Here is a 14,086-nt window from a genome sequence, read left to right on the forward strand (position 1 = left end):
ATGTGTTGCGATATGTATTGAGTGACCCTCGTCTATGACAAGTGATATGTTACTAGAGCCTATACTTAACAGACATTCAGCAAACAAATACGCTACTGACCTGTCTGACGAATGATGAGCCTTGTAACCGCTCTTTAGAGAGTGGCTATACGGAAACGAATATTAGATTAAATTCTGTAATACGAAATGACATACGAGCCAAAAATCGGTAGTAGTATTTCGAAGTAATAGTCATCTAAAATTTTACAAAGAGTAGGTATTCGAAATAGAGTAACGTGAAGTAGTACAAAGGGAATCCAAGGAAGACATAAGAGAGCTGCATTTTGTTTAGAATGTAATATATAAACCAATGCACAGCATTTTTAGCTCTTTTAAGTCTTTGTTTTCAATGGTGCATGTTCGCAGTCTTCTGTGGTAGGTGGAAGTTAGGGATTATAAACCTAATTAAATATCATTCTCATAACAGGATTAGACATTGGAGTGGTGGAGAGTAGATTATTTTGAGATGTTGGGCAGAAAATAATTGAAATGATAAATCGAACCCTAGCTGCAAACACGCGTTTGCATACTTAATTTGGGACACGTAGATCAACGCATGTTTGGAGCTAGCGTGTCCAATTATATCATTCTCGAGAAGTTGCACGGTCATCAATGGTATCTCTTCTTTGGGGAACAGATACTACCTACATATATAGAAAATAGGTGGACCTTATCGTACTAATATCTTTGCCGATCGTTGTCAACGCGATTCGGGAAATAAACGAGACATGAGATATAGTCCCCGTGAAAACACTAAATTTGTGCTGAACAGACATTGAAAGAACTCGAACGTATAATTAATACCGTGTCATGAGAATTAAGAAGCTTAGACATTGCAAAATCAGAGACATATTTGTGATTTATCAGATATTAAAGGTAAAGGACAGTTTCATGGGAAATCATATCTTTGGTGATAGTAACGCGAAGGAATGTGGTACGGACTGACAGTTATTATACCGAAACGACACACACCAGGATCAACTCATCCATCGATTCTCCGGGTCTAGTTTAGCAGGGGATACAACCCGTCGGCTTTGACCAATGACGTTAGAATTGGCCAGAGAGCATGTATTGCAAAGATGAAAGAGCTGAGAAGAATGTTCAGAAACAAAGGAATGTAAGAGAGAAAAACTGTACTTCACATATATAAGGGCCAGACGCATTTTCACGTTAACGATATCGCGTGTTTGTATATTAGTATTTCTCCGCAAAATACAATGAAATGAAATGAATGAAATATATTACTAGCAAAGAATACATCGCGTTACATGTATGTCAATTGTATCTCGAAACTCTTTAGAACTGTATTGCTTAAGTGCAGTACAGGATACAAGTTCAGCGTACGTCGATTTCTTAGTTTCAACTAGCATTGCTGTCCTGTTGTTCACTCGAACTATGTATCCCCTGCTTCACTAAACCGTAGAGGAAACACCGGATACAAATTAAAAGCTCACTCGAAGTGTGTTGCTTAAGTACAGTACGGAATATGAGTTTGTCGTAAGTCGATTTCTTCGTTTTCACTAGCATTACTGTCCTGTTCTTCACTTGAACGATATATCCTCCGCTTCAGTAAACGATAAGTGGAACACGGGATAAAAATTTTAGATGTGTTGATTATTTCGTCTCTGCTATTACTAACAGTCCTTTCTTACGTACATATCAGTACTACTGATGACAGAAGGACCTACGTATGTAATATATGTATACCAGACTTCCGTTGACCTCTATATATGTACACTGGTAACGAAAAGGTGGAAATAGACGTAAGTTACATTTGCAACCTGTACCATGACTGAACTACACGGAGACAAGAAGACGACACTTGTAGAATTTGTATCCCGTACTTCACTATGGGGTACAGTTTTCTTGTTGCCTTGGACGCTAATAGTAGATGGCTCTGAGCACTATGGGACTTAACAGCTGTGGTCATCAGTCCCCTAGAACTTAGAACTACTTAAACCTAACTAACCTAAGGATATCACACACATCCATGTCCGAGGCAGGATTCGAACCTGCGACCGTAGCAGTCGCGCTGTTCCGGACTGCGCGCCTAGAACCGCGAGACCACCGTGGTCGGCCGCTAATAGTATCCCATTCGTTACTTGAGCTATATAGCTATACGCAACATTTGTATCTTGCTCGCCAATTGACCGTATATAGTGTCGGTGTAAAGGCGAAGTGAAGGACGGGATACAAATTTCAGTTGTGTCAGGGGTTTCGCCTGTGATATAGCAAGTACACATTCGAAAATGTCGTACTGATGCTAGTGCTGGGAAACGAAAGAAGGTCGACAGCTGACAAATTTCTATTACGAACTTAACAACACGAAAATACACATATTTGTGGAATAATACAGTGAAATATGTCAAAATAGTGAAATACAGTGAAAGAAGCAAATGGAAAAGTGAACTTACCGTGTGCATGGAAATATTGAGGAATAACCGAAGCTCGCCTAAACAGACAGTAACGAAAATTACATAACTACAAACAGACAAATCCATTCCTATAAAAGAAAATAAGACAGTATAAATTGTTCTACAATAACAAACTAATACTCCAAATTACCTCAATGTCATTGCGAATAATTTTAATGTACAATGATAGCGCTTATCCGGAACACAGAACTGTTTTATTATCAATGCCTCGAAGTGAAGACATTACTATCTATGACTAATGTATGACGTCATTGGTCAAAGCCTTCGGGTTGTATCCCCTGCTTCACTAGACCCGATTCTACAGTGCCATTTCTCATTAATTTAAGAAGTGAATAGTGTCAATAAAACAGAATATATACGAGACTTACTCTATGTTTTACAAATTCCAAAAATCAGTTAGTACATAGACAATTAAATCTGTGAACATTCAAGTGTTATGAGAAAAGCTGATCAACCTGTTACAAATGGATAATAGGTTATAACGAAGACATATTGACAATAAAGGTAACTAAATCAGATTATTTTGGGGAACAAACATTAGAAAGATGTTTTATGCCCGACCCACACGGGAGGGACTGGTTCTCAACTAGGATGGGACAATATATGTACACAAACTTGAGATCAGCTCCGCTGCCGAAGGCGGAAGTGTGGAAGCGATATCAGTGCAGTTGCGACGACGGTGGGTGAGCGGGCCTAGCCTCCTAACCTCTATGTAACTCCTGATCCTACATCCATTCGAATCTGCTTGCCTTTGTTAAGCCCTGGCGTCCCTCTACAATTTCGGCTCCATTATCAGACTGACGATCCTTTGATACCTCAGAACATGTCCTGTCAATCGAATCTATTTTTTTTAGACAAGTTGTGCCGAAGTTTCATTCTCCCCAGTTAGCATCAGTATGTTCTAATTACTTATGTGATCTACATATCTAGTCTTTCATATCCTTCTGTAGCGTCACTTTCAAAATCATCCCTTGTCTTCTCGTCATAACGTTTCATTTACATATAACGCTACACTCCATGCAAATATCTTCGTGAAATACTTCCGCGCATTTAAATTTATAATCAATGTCAGCAAGCGTTTCCTTTTCAGAAACACTTTTCTCGCTATTGCCAGTCTGCATTTTATGCCCTCTGTGCTTCTGTTGTCTCAGCTACTGCTTCCCATTCGAGTCCTTGAACTCCTACAACTCTAGTCCAATTTCTGTACTATTTAAAGAAAATCTTGTGTCCCTCTGTTTTACCACTGATTTGTCTAGAGCTTACTTTAAATGTAGAAGTCCTAAAGACGTAGGTCTGTTTCTCTTCTGTCTATCTACTGAGATAAGTGGAAGGATCAGTACTGTCTCTCGTGTTCAGATTTATCTCAGGTATGAAAATTGTGCTCAAGTTCGATTGTATAGCGCCCCTCGCCAATATACTCCCACCCTACAGCTTCCAGCTTTCACTTCCATGCGCACTTCTGGCATGCCAACTAAGCTCTTGATATTTGCACCGTTACATTTCTTCGCCCGAAAGCTTTTCTAATTTTAATTTTCCTATCTACGGCATTTATCTTCCCCAGGTGCAAAATCGCAAAGCAAGAAGGGTAAGAGGAAACTTTAAGACTGTTGAATTCTCCTAGTTATTCGTGATTTGCAGTTTTGCACTTTCGGTCCAAGTCATCTTTATAGTCTTCTGTGTTCCGTATTACTTCGTTTTAGTATCTTCCCGTGTTGTCAGTTAAATTCAGTACACCGTGTGTTGCCTGAGGATGTCTGTTGCGCCGTTTTTCCATTTTCTACTTCTGCTGTCTTCACTACTTGTCTCCAAGGAGCCCATTCGTCTCGTAGTGTATTCCTTCCTGTGTTTCTGTCAATCGTTGCCAAATGATCCATTTAAGGGTATCGACAACTTATTCACGTTGCAGCACTTTAATTTATTACCTTTTGCTATCTCTGTGGTTATATTTTACACTTTATAACAAATTATCGTCAGTCAACATCTGCACGTGCAATACAATTTAAAATCTGGTTTCGAAAACTCTGTTCCATGTATACATCCCTTTTCATGAATCTTAAGCAAATTTTAGCGATGATGAAATTACGCTCAGTGCAAAAATCTGCAACTTGCCTTCCGCTCTTATTCCTTATCCCGAGCCCATGTTGTACTGTTTTCTCTTCCGGTCTGTGCTGCAGAATTCCAGTCTCTCATTACATTTTAAATTTTTCTGTTCCTTAACTATCTGAATGTTACCTTCGTTGTGACAACGTTAATGTCAATTTATAGATGGAGCTGAGTATGGTCATAGTAGTTCATTGATTGATTGAAAGCGATAAGAATATATGATCTTAATATCGCAAACACTGAGGATCAACTGTAATTCCTCTTCAATAATAAATCCATGTCTGCTGTATAAAAGGTAATGTATTATCATTCTAGTGACCTGTATTTAGGTACTGCAACTGTCAATATTGACAGTTAAAATTAGAGCCAGAGAACGTTTCTGTTCTGTTGTCATTAGTTTCCCAAATGTTATCCACCACATAATGAGACCGTGAACATCATGGGCTGTAGTTCTTCCAGTCTCTTCACGGTGAAAAAAGTGAACATGAATCGTGAAAGACATGGAAGAGTATAACGCAAACAAAGCAGCCATTGGCTGCCGCTAGCGTCTGCCGCTTCCAGTTGGGAACGCCAATTCCTGCAGCAACCGCGCCACCGCGAAAAACGATTGCCGCTGTCGTTCAGCTACCGCGCTGCCATCTGTTGGTGACGTCAAACGAAAGCTTCGTGGCCGCCTCGCCGTTCGCTAACAGCCTATTGTGGCAGTAGAGTTTACTACCGCAGTTTAAAGTTTCGTGATAGAATAGTGCAACTACAGCTCATCCGAACGGCTATGCGTTTTTAATTATTGGATAACATACATATGAATCATCTTGCACTTGAGCGATTTACGACAAAAACGTCTCACACTCGTTATCTTGTCCCATGATGACTGCTATAAATTTGTCACGTTCGAGGTGTAGGTTGATCATACAATATCTCCAATCGACTTGAATTTTTGGCGGGCTTGATAAACAAGTGAATGGATCAAGCCCTATCTATTGAAGAAGTGAGTGGCGTAAGTGTAGTGTACTACAGTTGGGCGAACTGAGACCCGTAACCGTTTCGTAACAAATAAGACAGTGAAGTGTAATGTTTCGAAACGCTGTTTCGGAGCAGTGAATCAGTTTGTGTTTTGTAATCTAATAAACCTACACATTTTATCATCTTGAATGTCTACTGTACAAGTATGCCCACATAAACATAAATCTGGTGCGAGAGCGCTAATGATGTCGCAGAAAGTATGCAACTATCACTTAGGCGTCTTGCCAGTTTCGTATTTCCTGAAGCAAATGCGCTGCTTTCGTGTCGTGTGACTTTCATACTTTTCATTTGGCTGAGGACAGCCATAGCTGAAGACAGAAGAGCCACCACGAACGCAACTGGAGGTGCGAGCAAACTGCAGAAACAACGGATATGCTACTGGGATTCCCACATTCCGTTAGTATGGGTAATATACACATCCTGCTAATTTCCATGCACACAAAGGGAATCATTGTGGGTAATAGGCACAGTGACTATAGACTCACAAATAATTCGAATAAATAACCAAATATAACAGAAAAAATTTTGTCTTTCAAGGTGTTTCGAACCGTTACTATAAATTCACCATGCTTCCCAACCCTTCCCGTTCACCATTACACTATCAGTGATATGTCAAACAGATTGCTTGCAATTATACCTACATCAAATTTATGTATTATCTAATAACTATCATTCTACGCCTTTTTTTTATTCAAAATGTTGTAGGCTTATTTCGTTTCTTAATATGATTCCTGCACGTGACCAGAGAAACGCATGTTATAAAAAAGTGTAATTTAACTGAATGATTTTCACATATTTATTATTTTGAATGTGAATAGTATGCGTTGTTTTATTGTTTGGTTAGTGTTTATAAAGCAGATGTTACGCCATTTCGGAATAGGACAGTCAGATAGAAACGAAGCTTTATTTTTGGATATCTTAAGCTTCATGCTATTGCTTGTCAAAAAAGATTTCGACACTCTTGAAAGTGTTTCACGAAATGGTATGTTGTGTTTCAGTACCTGTGCCGAGCCCGAATCTCGTCCGACACAGAGCGGAATGAAACATCACTGTTCCGATACAATTAGTCCCTTCCAAGCACAGGTGGACTGAAACAGCCTTATTTTGAAGCAACGATACAGTTTCTGTGTCTGGCTCGAGATCGAATCCGGTCCGGTTATCCGAGACAGGGGCGGAATGAAACGGTGAACCACAGCCGTTCCGAAATACTGAAACAGTTCCACGTATCGATACACTGTATCGGAACATTGAAACAGTGGCCAATACCCACAGGCTTTGATGGGCGTTGTCTTTATATGCGTGAATCAGGTCAATGTATCATGTATACTCGTGAATCAGGATCAGTATGTTAAGTTTTTGAGATGTAAACGTGGCGTCGTGGTCTGTGACATTACTTCTGTTAACATCCGGTTGCTTCGGCGCGATTGGTAGTGGTGCAGGATATGAATACCTTATCCACATCGTCCAGCATCGTACCAAAGTAACACGGCCTTTCATCACAGTATTTACTTACAAGTAGCATCTGACAGGCGCTGACAAGTAAGTGTGCTAACGAAAGATGCAAAAAACCGTCTGGTTAAGATGGATACCAGTATTCTAGTTACGTATAACTAATTTTTCCGGTATTTCTTTGATCACGATTATAACAGGTATTTTTATTTTTTATCGATAACCAATTGTGAAATTAATATGTCTGTTTGCCATATCAGTGGTGGTAAAATTTGCATTTTTAAATAAACTTTTTTTAAAAAACGGGTTTGGCTTATAACAGGTTTGCATCATCTTCCAATGATATTGATTAACTCGTCTTGCAGATCAATACATTAGGGAGCAAGTGTTAATGAACAGATATTAAATGTTGTCCAGTAGATTAATTAATTATTGTTTTGTTAACTACTGTCACGTAAGTGTTACTAAATAATGCTGAATTTTGGCTACTATCTGAATTGTTCATTTGAATTCTTTGTAAGAGCTTTTTTGGTTTTGTCAAAAATCAGTTGCATTCAAATTCCATTTAATTATTAGAGACATATTTGATGAAAAATTGGTTTTTCATTCGATATAATCAAAGGAAAACGCTAAAATTTTACACAAAGCATTATTATTTGTCATTTCTATGAAATAATGAAACAGAAAGGAAGTTGTGCCAACACTAATCGTTTAAAAACTTAAATCAGTAAGTAGTCAACCCCTCCTTGCTTTTCGAGAAAAGCAGCAGACTGTGGATGGACTAAGTATTCTTTGATTTACCTATTTCATTTGATATAACGATTGTGTGTACCTTGGAACGAATAATGCATAATAGTCTTAGAATTTTTGAATATTTGTTCGATGTCTACGTTTATTGCTCGAAATGGTAACAATCAAAAATCGAAAGTTCTTTCTGATATTGGTTATTTTGAGCAGTATTGTGTCACGTTAAACTGGAGATGAAAAATGCTGGTATAACTAATAAGGGATTGCTTCAGTAATAACTGACATTCCTTGTGCTAACTGCTATTTCTGGCCAGGTGATCCGCCTCAGTGCAACGGAACTCGCATGTTGTCGCCTGTAAAGGGTGAAAACTGATTACTTCTTCGCTGTTTCTTTCAACTAGTTATGCGTTTTTCAAATTCGTAACTGACCAACTTCTGACAGCACATTGGAACTTGCACTCTGTCGTTGTTAAAGCCGTTCCATAACCCTAAATTTTCTGCCAAGAAATTCTTGATAAAGATTCGGTTATACATTGATCACATGCAAAAGAAGAGAGAGGGAAGTACAGATATTCCATTTAAAAGCCAAACTGCGATACTTCGAGGCACACGCAAAAAGTTTGCATATATATTGTGGTGTTGGCAAAGGTATCTGTAAGATAAGTAGTGAACGCCCACACCTTTGCATTTGTCTTAATTTAAGTACTGTATATGCCTATAATACATATCAAGATACTTGTCGGAACATTGTCCATTATCTAATATAGATTTTCTGAATTTACCCTGCACTTCTACTTTTTATGATGAGAAGTGCATTGTGCATATTTAACTGTTGAGGCTAACTATAGGTCCATCTGCCACCACAACCTTTAGTTGGCATTCATCAACTCTCAACTAGATTACCACTTCTCATCCTAACCTAGACATCAGCTATGCAACTGACCAAACTGTCGCCACAATCAAGATATCAAGTTGTGGTAAGGGGGGGGGGGGGGGATCCAACATCATCACTCTGCCTATCAGTGGTACAACGGCCAAGTAACTTCTTCCACGCACCTTCCAGTAGTCTGGAGAAGTATTTCACCTACATCTACATGACTACTCTGCCGTTCACATTTAAGTGCCAGACAGAGGGCTCATCGAACTGCTTTGGAACCATTTGTCTGTGGTTCCACTCTCAAACAGTGCACAGGGAAAACGAACACACTGATCTTTCTGTGCGAGCTCTAATCTCTCTTATTTCATTACCACCGTAGTTTCTCGCTTTGAAAGTATTTTCACTTTTTGAGAAGTCAGCTGGCGACTAAGTTTTCGTCGAAATACGTTCGTGTTAATGACCATCTCTTCCAACGAGTCCATTTCGCATTAATATAAAACGAGCTGCGTTCTTTGAATTTATTGGATGTCCTCAGTCAATGCCATATGGTAAAGATCCTAAACTGCATAATAATTTTCCAAAAGGGGACCAACAAACTTAGTGTAGACAGTCATTTCAGCTTGCTGGGTCCTGGAAGTATTTTGCCGATAGCGTTGTCATCTTCGAAATATGCTGAGTAATTGGCACAAGCGGAGTACCTCTTGTGACGGCATGTTCTACAGAGATGGTTTAGCTCTTTAATTATCGTTTCACACATATTCCCTTGTGGAAAATTGACCGAAATTTTAACACTTTATATGTTTCTCTTATTCAAACATTCTTCAAATCGTTTATATATAAATTGTGTCCCACTATCTGATAAAATGGCTTTCTGCATCCCAACGTTTACAAAATAATCTTTCTCCAGTTTACTCACAATTACTTTGGAATTAGCCTCCTTACTAGGATAAAACCTCTCATGATTTGAAAATCCATCCACCAATACAAACACATATTCACAACCTCCCTTGAAACTGGCAGAGGGCCGAAAAGATTCACAGCTACTAAATCTAGTTTATTCTGAGGTTCCACAGAGTACATATATTCCTGTATAATTCTGTTACTTGCTCGTACTTTTTGACACTTGTCACAGGATTCTAGCCTCTTTTGAACTCTACACCACATGTTGTCAAAAACCACTACCTTGCATAATTTAGCAATACACTTATGGACCCGGTAATGTCCATATTTCCCATGTATAAATAGGCAACGGCCTTGCCATAGTGGATACACCGGTTCCCGTGAGATCACCGAAGTTAAGTGCTGTTGGGCGTGGCTGGCACTTGGATGGGTGACCTTCCAGGCGCCATGCGCTGTTGCTGTTTTTCGGGGTGCACTCAGCCTCGTAATGCCAATTGAGGAGCTACTCGACCGAATAGTAGCGGCTTCGGTCAAGAATACCACCCTAACGACCGGGAGAGTGGTGTGCTGACCCCACGCCTCTCCTATCTGCATCCTCCACGGAGGATGACACGGCGGTCGGATGGTCCCGGTAGGTCATTCGTGGCCTGACGACGGAGTGCTTCTTTTTTTCCCATGTAAAAAATCAATTAATAAATCTACATGTTGTTCTGGGAAACAAATACGTCGATCTTCATTCATTTTCTTTCTTCTCCTAAACAGAATATCCTTGTGTATCTGGTAATATTCAGCTAATTTTGGAAAATCGGAGTGACCTATCCTGCTTTTTACCAATTTCAGATTGTCATCGTTATTTTGTTCCCATCTGAGACTTTTACAGATGCACCCTCTTGGTCCCTCTTCCTGCAGTTGAATGACCGTGAGCAAAATTTCACCACATTCCCAGTTCCTTAATGGATCTACCTCCTGCTCCTTTTCTATTAGGCTTCTGGATAAAGCATCCACCACAACGTTTTCAGAACCCTTTATGTATTTCATTGCATTATCAAATTGCTGTAAATACATAGACCACCTCCTCAGTCTGCTGAGTTTAAGTTGACAAGTACACTCCTGGAAATGGAAAAAAGAACACATTGACACCGGTGTGTCAGACCCACCATACTTGCTCCGGACACTGCGAGAGGGATGTACAAGCAATGATCACACGCACGGCACAGCGGACACACCAGGAACCGCGGTGTTGGCCGCCGAATGGCGCTAGCTGCGCAGCATTTGTGCACCGCCGCCGTCAGTGTCAGCCAGTTTGCCGTGGCATACAGAGCTCCATCGCAGTCTTTAACACTGGTAGAATGCCGCGACAGCCTGGACGTGAACCGTATGTGCAGTTGACGGACTTTGAGCGAGGGCGTATAGTGGGCATGCGGGAGGCCGGGTGGATGTACCGCCGAATTGCTCAACACGTGGGGCGTGAGGTCTCCACAGTACATCGATGTTGTCGCCAGTGGTCGGCGGAAGGTGCACGTGCCCGTCGACCTGGGACCGGACCGCAGCGACGCACGGATGCACGCCAAGACCGTAGGGTCCTACGCAATGCCGTAGGGGACCGCACCGCCACTTCCCAGCAAATTAGGGACACTGTTGCTCCTGGGGTATCGGCGAGGACCATTCGCAACAGTCTCCATGAAGCTGGGCTACAGTCCTGCACACCGTTAGGCCGTCTTCCGCTCACGCCCCAACATCGTGCAGCCCGCCTCCAGTGGTGTCGCGACAGGCGTGAATGGAGGTACGAATGGAGACGTGTCGTCTTCAGCGATGAGAGTCGCTTCTGCCTTGGTGCCAATGATGGTCGTATGCGTGTTTGGCGCCGTGCAGGTGAGCGCCACAATCAGGACTGCATACGACCGAGGCACACAGGGCCAACACCCGGCATCATGGTGTGGGGAGCGATCTCCTACACTGGCCGTACACCACTGGTGATCGTCGAGGGGACACTGAATAGTGCACGGTACATCCAAACCGTCATCGAACCCATCGTTCTACCATTCCTAGACCGGCAATGGAACTTGCTGTTCCAACAGGACAATGCACGTCCGCATGTATCCCGTGCCACCCAACGTGCTCTAGAAGGTGTAAGTCAACTACCCTTTCCAGCAACATCTCCGGATCTGTCCCCCATTGAGCATGTTTGGGACTGGATGAAGCGTCGTCTCACGCGGTCTGCACGTCCAGGACGAACGCTGGTCCAACTGAGGCGCCAGGTGGAAATGGCATGGCAAGCCGTTCCACAGGACTACATCCAGCATCTCTACGATCGTCTCCATGGGAGAATAGCAGCCTGCATTGCTGCGAAAGGTGGATATACACTGTACTAGTGCCGACATTGTGCATGCTCTGTTGCCTGTGTCTATGTGCCTGTGGTTCTGTCAGTGTGATCATGTGATGTATCTGACCCCAGGAATGTGTCAATAAAGTTTCCCCTTTCTGGGACAATGAATTCACGGTGTTCTTATTTCAATTTCCAGGAGTGTATTTAAATAGATCAAAGCACTATGATCAGTAAAAACTTTATGTCCCAAAAAACTATTGATCAAATTTCTGCAATCCGAAAATAACGGCTAATGCTTACAGTTCAGAAATACTATAATTCTTCTCTGCTTGTTGCAACGATCGACTTGCAAATGCAATCGTTTTATGGACCTGCTCTTCTCCCAATGTTTCGATCTGGAATAATTCCACCCCCAGACCGTAACCACATGGATCTGCTCCCAGACAAAAAGGATTAGAAATATCAGGATGGTTCAACATTTGACTATTCACCAGTGCTTCTTTAAGTTCTTCGAATGCTATTTAACACTCCTGGGTTCATGTATAGGGAATATTTTTCTTAAGTAATTCCTTCAGACAAGGTGCATTAAATAAATGCCCAAACACAAATTTGCGATAAAACCCAAAAACCCAAACGTTTCTTTTAATTCTTTAAAAGTTGTTGGTGCAGCATAATCACTAATAGCCTTTATCTTTCCTGGAGCGGGCATAATTCCTTCACCACTAACTATATATCCCAGGAATTTAATTTCTTTCTTAACAAATTCTGTTTTGTCCACTTCCAGTTTCATTCCCCCATTTTAATTGCGTCTAATTCTTTGCCTCTCAATAGGCAGTGTTCTTCCCAAGTGAGAGTTGAGAGCAATACATCGTTCACATAAACAGTAATCCTCTTTAATAATTGATCCCCTAAAACCTGTGAAATTGCACAAACACTGATGTTTAAACCAAAACGTTGATAACATCGCCATTCAAACAGGAATGCTGTGTACTTTCTAGATTCATTAGCCAAAGGTAGATTAAAGTAACCACACTTTACATCCATAGAAGTACAAAAAATAATGCCCCTTTCAAATTTTGTAATAGCTCCTCAATATTTTCAGGCCTGTCACTCCCTGGTAATATAATTTTATTCAATGCCCTAGCGTCTAAGACAATCCTAATAGTGTCATACTTCTTAGGTACAACAACCAATGGGTCATTATATACACTAATCGCTTTTTCTATTATTCCCCATTCGAGCATTTTCTGTATCAAGTCTCGAACTGCTTCCTTATGTACTTCTGGAATAGCGAATGGTTTTCGGAAAAAATGTGCAGCCTCTTTAACACTCATAATCCCTCACTAACCTGGGTTGGTCAGAAAACACTTCACAATGCTTGTTCAAAATTTGTCTCAAACCTTATTTTTGTATTTCTGTCAGTTCCATTAATTCCTTTAGTTTTTCCTCGATCCTAATCCTGACATTTTTCCTCTCAGAAGGATCCACTTCCTTCCTTTCTCCATGTTCATTGTAACCATCAATCAACTTTGCGGCCCTGCAGTATCTTATCGGAATGTCACTTTGTTCGTCGTCTACATAGTCTTTATCCTATAAAGGGGTTAACTACCACTGTTTCGTTTACTCTAATAATCACATCATTTGTCCCAAAATTAAACCATTCTTCATATTTACGTAAGAATTCGACACCTACCAACAAAGAACACTGAGTCCATTAATAACAAAAAAAAAAATAGTTCTATTTGTACTCCACTTAGAATGATTGGTAACAATATTTCCTGTTTAACCACCTTCTTGCTTTTCCCAGTAGCCACATTAACTTTCAACCCTCTTACTGTCATTATGACTATTTTTTATTACTTTCAGGCAGAGCATTAACAAAATTCTGAGACACTGCACAAACTTCAGAACCAGTATCTATTAAACAAGGAACCGTTTCTTTAAATACAGTTACTTCAATGATAGGTTACCCAATATATTCTCTTCTGCTTACAGACACAGGCTCTTTGAACAAATCCTGCAGTACTTCACGCCTGTCAAAACATACCCCTTCCGTGGAAAGTGCACATACCTTAACTGGATCCTCCTTCACTCCATTAGTAGCGTCGGCTTTTGCCATCCTGTCCACTATAAACAAATCAAAACACCTCTCTAACTTCACACCTTCCATAATAATTTTTGTTCCTG

The 14,086-nt window shown here is 40.7% G+C and overlaps 1 pseudogene; it reads left to right on the forward strand.

Moving 5' to 3' along the window:
* The first annotated feature begins 9,917 nt into the window (after positions 1-9,917).
* On the forward strand, positions 9,918-10,034 carry LOC124554323 (annotated as a pseudogene).
* The last annotated feature ends 4,052 nt before the right edge of the window (positions 10,035-14,086 follow it).

The sequence above is a fragment of the Schistocerca americana genome, chromosome 11, assembly GCF_021461395.2.
Source record: "Schistocerca americana isolate TAMUIC-IGC-003095 chromosome 11, iqSchAmer2.1, whole genome shotgun sequence".
Lineage (NCBI taxonomy): Eukaryota > Metazoa > Arthropoda > Insecta > Orthoptera > Acrididae > Schistocerca > Schistocerca americana.